The following is a 10,985-nucleotide window of genomic DNA, read 5'->3' as shown; positions in this document are numbered from 1 at the left end:
AATAAAAAAATACAAGCAGAATTTTTATTTTTAATAACTTATACCCCTAAAAATAGTCATTATCCGTATTTTAAAAGAGAACCTAAGTCTGTTAATTTTTCTATAATACAAATATAATGACTGCAGGGTTGCTAAAGGTTTTATAAAAATTTCTTCCATCTTTAGTATAAAATTAAATTCAAGGTAAAAAACTGTCATAAATAGCAATATAATAACATTGAAAAAATACTGTAAACCTATTTAAAATGTGCTTTTTAATTAAAAAAATGCAGAAATAATTTTTTTTATGATAAATTTATGTCCCTAACCAAAACTTCATTACTACACATGTATAGTCTTTTAAATTCCAGCTTACTTTTTGAAAATCTAGGTCTTTTTTTGTAATTTCTGGTTTTTTTACCTAAATTATCAAATACCATATTTTCCCAGGACTCCAGGTTTCATGGCAACCTTGTGACTGTTGTACTCATTAAGTATACTTTTTAGTTACATAAATAGTATTAATAATTTTACACTTTTATATTAAATAAAGATGTGCAAATTAAATATTTTATTTACAACCAGGTCGGTGAAACAAAAATTGGGACCTTTTTAAGTATAATATAATAGTAAACTGCACTTTACAATGTTGCTTATATAAAATAGATCGCAATTTTTTGTCACCGAAACGTGGTTGTAAATAAAATATTTAATTTTCACATCTTTATTTAAACAAGCTCTTTACATTTTACTTAATTGAGTAATCTTTTTTAGTTAAAACAGATAACTATATACACTTATACAGTGCTTATGACCATTTTCTAGTGGCGGAACCCTTTTCCAAAGTTCAACTTTCCCGCGGAACCACTAATTTTTAATTTTACATAAAATGTTTAATTAAATAAATGTTCTTTTTTAAATTTCGAAAGGCTTTGCGGAACCCCTGAGAGGCGTCACAGAACCCCATTTCAGAAGCACTGCACTTATATATTAAAAAAAACATGTTATGTTCTCAACATAATATTACTCACAAAAAAATTAACTTTATAAACATTTTGTTTCAAGCACACTTCAAAGAAACAAATTGTTTGAAAAGTTGACTTTTACAAAAGTAATACTTTTGTGAGAACACAAAACATTTTAGTACAATTTTACATTTGTACTTTTTTAGTACATTGTCAGTACAAAACTTTAAAAACTAACCTAATAAAGTATACAACAATGACTAATTACAACTTAATATTTCAATAACATACAGGGTTGCCACTCGTTTTTTTCAAATTTTTTCCAGGTTTTCATAAGTAAACATTTTGGGTCTATTTTTAGTTTAAAGTTAAGTTTAATGTAAGAAACTGTGTTAAAAAATATAGAAAAGATACTGTAAAGCTACTTTAAATATATTTTTTACTAAAAAATATTTTTGATGATGACAAAACTATTTTATTTATATGATAGATTTTTTGAGTCAAATCAAAATGTTACTACTAAACATGTGAAAAACCCAGGTTTTTTTTAGTGATTTTTGTTCAAACTTCCAGTTCTTTTTCAAAATTTCTCAAATTCTAGGTGTTTTTGCCAAAATTGTCAAATTCTAGGTTTTTCCAGGTAGAGTGACCAACCCAGTAACATATTGGAAACTTTATCATTTGTTATGTTAGAGACATAATATTACTCCTGAAAAATAAACTTTTAAAACCCTCATAAACATATTGTTTTTGAAGAACTCTTACGGAAAATAAACAAAACATTTATTTTTCAAGAGTAATTTCTAACATTAGAACATAAAATGCTAGAAGTTTATTAATGTTACACATTTAAAAAGTAACCATTTAAGTACTAAAACAATCATTAGTTTGAGGGGTTATTGATTAGTTACATGACAATTCAAATTCTTAAATAATACTTATGAGACCATCTCTCAAAAAGTATCGTATATTTGATAAAAATATTGTAGATCTAAATAATTGATACTTTGATAGCAAAAAATAAGTTAAAAAATGTTACAAGAGAATTTTAAAAAATACTTTAGTTCTAAACTAATTCTAGCCATTACTCAAAAAGTATTTAATATAATTATAAAGAAAAAAATGGTCTGTAGGTATTGACTAGACCTATATACGTATTTATATTTTTTCAATTATATTTATTTTTTGCCCTTTTAATTTTTTTTATAGAATTTGAATGGTCAGAATTTAAATTGTCGTGCACCTCATTAATTAAAACATACATATAATTTTTAAATACTAGAACTCAATAAACTTTTTACTTGGTACTAAAATTAATATATTAATCATTGGTAATTTTATTATATAATAGTTTCGCACTGATTTAATAGTAGAAAGTTTAATAAATATGAACATTTTACTAGCACTACATATTAGAATATATTATAATTATGTACGCGACTGGGTTTCAAATATAGTGAAAATAGCTCAACTTTTTTAAAACAAACAATTACTCATAAAAATCATGTCTAAATTTTAACTAATTGACAAAATACTGTAATTTTTGAACTTGTTTATTTAAAGTACTAGTTTGTAAATAGAATGAATAATATAATATATGATGTACTATAAACCATACCCTGGGCTCAGAAAATTGTCAGCATAAATAAAACTTAATTTTTGAATGTAATATATAAATAACTTCAAAAACAGCCTATACACAACAGAAACTTAAGTTATATTAATGAAATAGTATAATTTATATTTTAATTAACTTGACTTAAAAGATGAATGAAATGACTTATTTGCTTTAAAATATTACTTTGGCTAGACGTATTTAGTTGTAAAAAGAACAACCAAGGCACATACAAATTTTTCAACGAAAAAATAAAAATAAGAGAACCTTAATATACTTACCAAAATAGTTAGGCACCTAAATGTTACCTACCTTACCTAAACAAGTTTGTAATAATTTATAATGTATTTATTGTACCATTTGTATGAACAAAATAAAAATAAGATGAAGTGGCAAGAAAAATATTTAATTTGTAAGATTGTTAAATGGTGTGCTTATATAATTTTAAACTGATCAACAAATTTTTTTTAGAAAATAATCATTATAAGTTGTAGAACACGCTTCTTGCTGTAAAAATTAATAAAAAAAACTTTTATAGAAAAACAAACAATGCCATTTATTCAACACAAATATATTTCAACAAGTTTTCATCAGTGTGAACAATTGTAACAAAATAAAGTAAATTTTAAACTTATACAGCCTCGTAATTACATCAAAAATTAGTTAATGAAGCAAAAACAAAACAGAAAAGTAATTAAAGTTGTAAACAAAAATAATCTAATGTAAGATGAGAGCAACATATTTGTGCTGAACAAACCTTGTTTGTTTTTGATCAAGTACAATAGTGGTATTTTAAAGAAAAGCTAAAAACTATTGAAATACGTGTCATAATACAAACACTGATTTACTACTCAAATATCTCCAGCGTGCTTGCTTACTCCAATCTCCCTCAAACTGCGATGTCTGCTTGTCAACTCCAAACTACGATGCCACACTACTAGCTGATGAACTTACCACCATAATCATCAAACATGCTTGGTACTCCTCATACAAGTTGCTTCTGTAATATTTATAATTGTTATTTGTGTTGCTAACAAATTTCTTATCAAATTGCTGAATAATAATGTTGAAGTTCAGCATTTTCGTTCACACTTGTATCAACAAATTCAACTTTTAATTATTAAAAACTAATACATCCCAACAGAATGGTCTAAATACAGTAATATTCGACCTTTTCAAAAGCTGTGTACACCAAGTACAAAAAAAAAGTTCTGTGCACACAAGACTACAGTAATTAAAGTTGATATTATCAACATACTAATGTATTCATGTTTTATACAAACAATGTGTTAATGTCAATTAAGAGCAAAGGTGAGAAGGAGGGTAAACCTTATTCCACAACTTCAAGGTTGATAAAGGTTTTTGAAAGTACAAATTTTCAAGTTTTTTTTTCAGTAAAAGATTTAGTTTTAAGGTAAAAAACTGTCTTAAATAGTATAATCACATTAAGAAGATGTTGTAAAGTTACTTGAATAAGCTTTTTTCCATATAAAAAATTTTGATGATAACAATTGGAACTTATTTATAATCTACTTTTGGTGTCAAATCAAAATTGCATTACTTGACATGTGGGTCTGTTTAATTTCCAGAATTTTTATTGATTTTTATTTAAAACTTCATGGTTTTTACAAATTTTCTCAAATTCCAGGCATTTAAATGTTTTTTTAGCTTAGATTGTCAAATAACAGGTTTTTCTAGGATTCCAGGATTTTGGGCAAGCCTGCAACTTGACCTTATTTTGTAGAGTTATAAATATAATTTTTTTTCATAATTTTAATTTTGTTTCTACAGACTGTTATAAATAATGCAAGAAACATTTCTATGAAACTTGAAGTATTTATCTCAAAAAATGTAGAAGATGTATGGGAGTGATTTTTATTTGTTTTAGTTTTCTACTCCCATAAAGAACCTTTTGTACTCTTTGACTGGCAATATCTCAAAAATTATTTTGAATTTTAGAAATCTTTAAAAGCTAACTTCTAGCTTAGTTAAAACACTACAAATTAAGATGAAGTTCTTAAAAAACTGATATATTTTTAATATATGTTTGTATTGATGTTCTCTTCAAAACTAACTATATCTGAAAACTTAATTAATTTTTTTATATTCTATAAAAAGTAATTTACAGCTAATACTTCAAGTTGTAATATATGAGCCAATGTTAATTTTTGTAAAAAATACTTAAGCCCCATATAGCTTAATAAGGTTGATCATTTAAGTAACTTCATCTGATTTTATAAAAGATATGCACTTTCAAGGCAGAACAATAAAATACTTTTAAAAATTTATGTTGATTTGACTTTATACTAAAGATAATATAATTTTACAAAAAAGCGTCCGTATTTTTAAAACCTTTCCAACCTACTATCAAGCAAGTTAAACCTCTAAATTAACAGTTCTCATTTTATTTGCATACTTATGGTTCACTTGAAAAAAAATCAAGCCACAATAATGATTCATTTACATAAATATTGAACCTGCAAAGTGTATAGAAAGCTCCAAGCAGCATTTCTTATCAAAAACTCCTGCAGAACAAATCTACACTCCTGAATTGTTGGTTTTACTTCATTTTGACATTTTTTTCTCAATCCTGTTAAAATTATTATTACATAAATACATAATCCATTGAACAAGCTTTTTTTAATTAAACAGGAGTAAAAAAACTTCTTATGATAAAATTTAATAAAAAAAATTTAACTGTATTACTTTAAGTTTTGTTACCTGTTATTATTATTAGGATACAAATTAGTTAAAACATATAAAGTGTAAGTTTTATTTCCTATCAGAGCATAGGGGGAGGGGATTGGTAATATTATTTTAAAGATATTTATCTCAGATAACAGTTGTTTTTTATTGTTTTTTATAATAAAAACTCTTCAATATAGAGGGGACAAAGTTAAAGAGCTCAATAGGATCCTAATGGAATGGTTAAGTTAATAAGGAAAAAAACACTATTTCATTACAAAATCTACCTTCTTTAATCAATTTATTTCAAAACTTATATCTTATAGTCAGAATTAAAAAGATTAAGATAAAACTGTCTTTCCTCAAAAAAAAAAAAAGAACAAGCTGATTTTACATTTTTCATTTGGTCTTTTTTTATAAGGTTTAAAATAGTTTTTATTCTTTTAAAGCAAGGGAGATCACCAGAAAGTTTGATGTCAATAGCTTAAAAAGTGAAGGTGAAGATATATTTTTAATTAACCTTTAAATTTCTGGTGAAAAAATTGTTGCTCATGAAATTGGAAAATTTTTACAAAAATGACTCTTTTAAATATTTAACAAAAGTTTAAATTAAAAAAAAAAAAAGACTTTAGTTTATACTTTAAAGTTTTTATATTAAAGCTAAGGTTCATTTTGGTAAAAAAAGTTATCCCCCATGCCCTTAAATTTAGACATAACTTTATAACAGGGATGCCACATTTTGAGACAAAAAACTAGCTTGAAAGACCAAAAACTAGCTTGAGTTACATCAAGCTAGCACATATCATCTTGATTTTTTTTATAAAACAAGCTTAAAACCAAAAAATGCTTTGAATCAAGCTTAAATAACAAAAGGACATAATACGTAAAATAACAAAAGGACTTAATACACAAGTTAAAGATTAAAAAGTTAAAATCATATATCCATGAGATTTAGGAAAAATATCCAAACTAGCATGATTTCTTCAACAAAAAAATTAAACTTACCGAACTTAGCGTAAACTTTTCAAAATCTCAAACGATAAGTATGTGACAATCCTGTAGTAAGTGTTAAGCTTAACAAAAGAATACAAAATTAAACAGGTTTTGTAATGTTCAGTAAATGAGTTTAGGTAATTTCAATATAAATTGTACAAATAACCTAATTTGTTTACAATTGTATTATATTTTCTTTTAAACTAAGTTGTTTTAAATTTACTATACATAATTAACAGGCATAGGGGCCAGGGGGTATCATTTTTTCACAATGTAGTCTTATTTTAATGACAAAAAACAAAACAAAAACTTTTTATTTGTTTATTTTTTATAAATTTTATATTCTTTGATTTTCTTAAAAATTTTATATTCTTTGATTTATCAAAAATTCTTTTTGACAGAATTTTATAAACTAATTACTGCAAGGAACATTTCCTGAATGTTTGAAACATTTTTCTCAAAAAAACATAGAAGATAGATTTTTAGTAAAATAGTCTTTTTACACATTTTACTGCCAAGGCTGTAGTAGAAAATCAATATTGGCTCATTTGAATGCTAAAGTATATATTAAAAAATAATTAATATTAAACTTCAATTATTTTTTGAGAAAAAAACAAATTTTGTACAAAAAATTCTGATACAAGCCTATAGAGCAGGGTTTCCCAAAGTAGGCCAAGTGGCCTCCTTGGGGGCCATGACAGATACTAAGGGGGTAAGAGGGGGCCATGAGCAGTAAAGGAGCCACAGGGGGCCATGAGGTCATAATTTGAAAGTTACAGTAGATATTCTTGAGTTGCAGATGAAGAGAAAAAAAATGTTCTTTGGTGTTTGTTTATGAGTAATCTTGTTGAAGGGGGCCATTTGCAAAAAAGATTGGGAAACCCTGGTATAGAGTAAAAAAATTTCATGGCCTCTTTTTTTGAGATTTTGAAAAAAGTTAATTATTTATGTATCTCCTTTATCCTTCATTAAAAAACAATAAATTGTACTATCAACAAAAATTCTTTTAAAAAACCACATCCTGTAGGAAGTGGTTTTTAAGAAAACTTGAAAACATTTATGACCAAAGTTTATTAAATTTTTTTTTGTTGAAATTTAACAAAAAAACTAATAAAATAAAAATTATTTCCTAAAAGTTTCTCTTAAAATTTATCAAAAATAATTAATGAACTTTACGGCAAGATAAAGTACATTAAGGACATGGGGGTTGGGGAGTTTACACTAATTTCACAATTTGATCTTATTTTGTATAGTTTTTACTAGGCTTCAAGATGCTTTTTATAGATTTTAAAAATTCAATAATTTTGGAGATATAGCCAGTCAAAGTTGGAGGCAACAATAGGTTCCTTATAGAAGACACAAACAAAAACGGCAAATAAGTATAAATCATTAAAAATCTTTCTCCTCCTACGCTTTTTGAGATAACTACCTCAAATTTTCAGGAAATTTTCCTTACAATATTTAGAAAATTATGTTGGAACAATATTTAAAAATAAAAAGTTTATATAAAAAATAAACAAAAAAAGTTTTATAAAACATAAAAAAAATTTTTTTGTTAATTTTTTACATAAAACTTTTATTTTTAAAACTGTTCTGACTTCATCAGGGTTGCCAACTATTTTTGGCAACTTTTCTCCAGGTTTTTAAAATAACAAGTTTTAGGGTCTATTTTTAGTTTAATAACATTATGTTTAAGGTGAAAACTGTGTTAGTTAGTAGAACAACATTGAAAAGAAATCATAAAGATTTATTAAAATGACAAAAAAATTCATCTATATCAAGGGTTCTCAAAGTGGGCCAAGTCAGATGTTCAGAGGCCCACAAGCAGCAAAGGGGCCAAAGGGCGGCCATAAGGTCATTATTCAAAACTTACACTAGATGTTCAGGAGTTGATGATGATAAGCAAAAAAAAGGTCTTAGGTGTATTTAATGGTAGTTTATGAAATATTGTTGAAGGGAGCCATAGCTTTTTCTAACTTCTTCAAAGGGGCCATTTAAAAAAATGTTTTGGAAACCCTGATTTATGAGATAGATTTTTAGTGTCAAATTGAAATTTTCCTACTTAATAAGTAAAAGTTGTTTAAATTTTAAGGTTTTCTAAGATTTTTAGTGATTTTGGTTCAAAATTTGAGATTTTGTAGTGACTTTTGTCCAAAATTTCAGGTTTTTTACAAAATTCATCAAATTCTAGAAGCCTAAATCGTAAAATTTCAGGTTTTTCCAGGATTCTAGGTTTTCTGGCAACCTTGTTTTTATTAAAAAAAGTGAACTGGCCTTACTCATACAGAGTTTGATTAAAATAGAACTTTACTGAGTTTACAAAGTGTTGGGAAAACAGGTGTTTTGGAAATTTTTCAAGGTTTTCTGAATTTCAACTAGATTTTTGGAAGTAAAACTTTTTTTTTAAATACTTGCTATAAAATTTAATTCAAGGTAAAAAACTGTCTGAAATAGTTTTGAAATGTTGAAAACGCACTGTACTAGTGCATAAAATGTATTTTACAGTCCACAAAATTATAATTAAAACAATTAAGAATAATTGTAGATGATGATTGATTTTTTTTGTCTAATATAAATATCATCATTTTAGATGTATTATAAACAATCCAGACTTTTTTCAAAATTTCTTAATTTCTTGTTATTTTGCCTAAATTTTCTAATTCTAGGTTACTCTAAGATTTAGGAGAATACTGAAATGATCAAACTCAAAAATTAAAAATAAATCATTAGAAACTTTTAAGTGAAAAGCTTTTTTAGTTTGTGGTTCCCATTACTTCTATTGAGTTCTTATCTCAAATAACTCAAAAGTTACATTAAAACATTTTAGACAATTTTTTCATGTTCTCAAACTAAGATCAAATTATGTAAAAAATGTTCAACATACTATGGCCTTAACTTTTCTTTTTTTAAGGTAGAAACTATTATCATATATAAACTAAACATTTTATTAAACAAACCTTTTGAGTTGAATCCAAGTAAGTACTAAAAAAATTTATGGATAGGCGTAGGACCAAACGTAGTAAATATTACAGTCCTTAACTATCCATATGATAAAGCAGAATTCATAAAATATAAATTACAATCATGAAGTTTGAAATTAACTTTGTTATTATGATCTCACTAAGGATTCTCTAGCTCCGTTTTGTGACTAAACATTTATATTTGAAAATACCAATAAAAAGCCTTTTGGTTACCAACTAATTTTATTTAAACAAATCAAGAAGTTTTCTTTTTTAGAAACATAGATTAATGGAAGATAATTTTGAAAAATACTTACATTTAAATAAAATTAAAACAAATGTCTTATTGTTCTTAAACACATCATAGTATTTAAACTTGTCAGTTTCTCAATTTTTATGCTAAGTATAAATAGGTTTTTTTAGTTTATTGAACGTAAAAAATAGACGCTCAAAATATTAGGTTCTAACTTAGAACTTCTAGGACATAGTGCACGAAGAACCTTTCGGTTATCGAGTTGCACACCACGAATACCTTTTAACATCTTGTCCAGAACATTTAATTTTACTTTTAAACAGTGAACCTTATTACCAACTCCACAAAAAATATAACAGTTAAGCAAAAAAATACTTTATTATTAGCTAACGAACACTAAAGCTAATGCCCCTTTTAACAAGATTACTAAAAACACTACCATTAAAATCAACTAAAACCTTTATTTTTGCTCTTCATCAACAACTCCGTAATATCTAGAGTAAGTTTTAAATTATGACCTCCTGTGGCTCCTTAACTGCACATGACCCCCATTTGGCCCCTTTGCTGCTCATCACCCGATGAGTATCTGTCATGCCTCTCTAAGGGGCCTGCAACAAACAAATACCTTTTATGTTATTTTGGCGCTTTTTTATACAAGTTTTAAAGTTTATTATGTTTAATGCTCAAAATAAAGTTTTAAAACCAAAAAAAACTTTGAAAAACCGAAAAAAGAAATATTTTTCAGTAAGAAATCTTCCATTTTTTTTTTCAGTATTTATATGTAAGTTTCACTAAAAACAAAACTTTAAGAAAGCTAAAAGAATTTAAATCTATAAAAAAGTGACAGTTTAGTTATTTTCAAAAACGTGAAACATGTTATGCTTATTTTTTGAATCATTTTTTTACTCGAGTTTTTGGCACCTTTAATAAAACATCGATATTTTAAGACTTTAAGAGTTAATAATTGTCATACTTTTTACGGTAAGTTATTATGATGAGTTTAAAAGTTTTTTAGCTATATTCCTAAATAGATTTAATTCTTACGAAAAACGTATATTATATAAAAGCTTATAAAACTAATCAAAACTTTTAACTAATTTTGTGTCAATAAAGAAAAGCATAAATATAATTTTTCAAGTATGATATGATCCACGAATAGTTTTCTCGTTCTTTTTAATTGAAAGTATATGATAAAATTTTCAACAAAACATAAAAAATCTTTTTATATACAAAATATAAAATTAACATTTTAATTGTTTTGTATGCCAGCCAGACTTTAAGAAAATTCACAGAATCCAAAGAAAACGGACACAAGCAAAAACATATCAAATTAAATATTAGAGCAAACTAAAAACAATCAACAATGATAAGTTGTTAAAAAGATGATCAATAATAAATTTTAAATTAGCGTAAAAAACTCTACGTATGCTAAAACCTGCAGACTTTAAAAGTTTAAAACAACACGGTATAGTTTTAATGTTTTTGATTAATTTAAAGTATAGGAAATTTTAATTTATTGAAACCTAATCTAAGCT

At 25.6% G+C, this 10,985-nt stretch overlaps 1 long non-coding RNA gene across 1 annotated transcript; it reads right to left on the bottom strand.

Moving 5' to 3' along the window:
* Positions 1 to 3,200: 3,200 nt before the first annotated feature.
* LOC145835104 (uncharacterized) lies at positions 3,201 to 9,313 on the bottom strand. Its single transcript, XR_014369827.1, has 3 exons — positions 9,195 to 9,313; positions 5,037 to 5,149; positions 3,201 to 3,559 (listed from the first exon to the last, which is right to left on the bottom strand). It is a non-coding gene; the product is annotated as an uncharacterized LOC145835104 (long non-coding RNA).
* Positions 9,314 to 10,985: the final 1,672 nt, after the last annotated feature.

The sequence above is a fragment of the Thalia democratica genome, chromosome 4 (assembly GCF_965202585.1).
Source record: "Thalia democratica chromosome 4, ktThaDemo2.hap1.1, whole genome shotgun sequence".
NCBI lineage: Eukaryota > Metazoa > Chordata > Thaliacea > Salpida > Salpidae > Thalia > Thalia democratica.
This window is presented reverse-complemented; position numbering and strand designations above follow the sequence as displayed.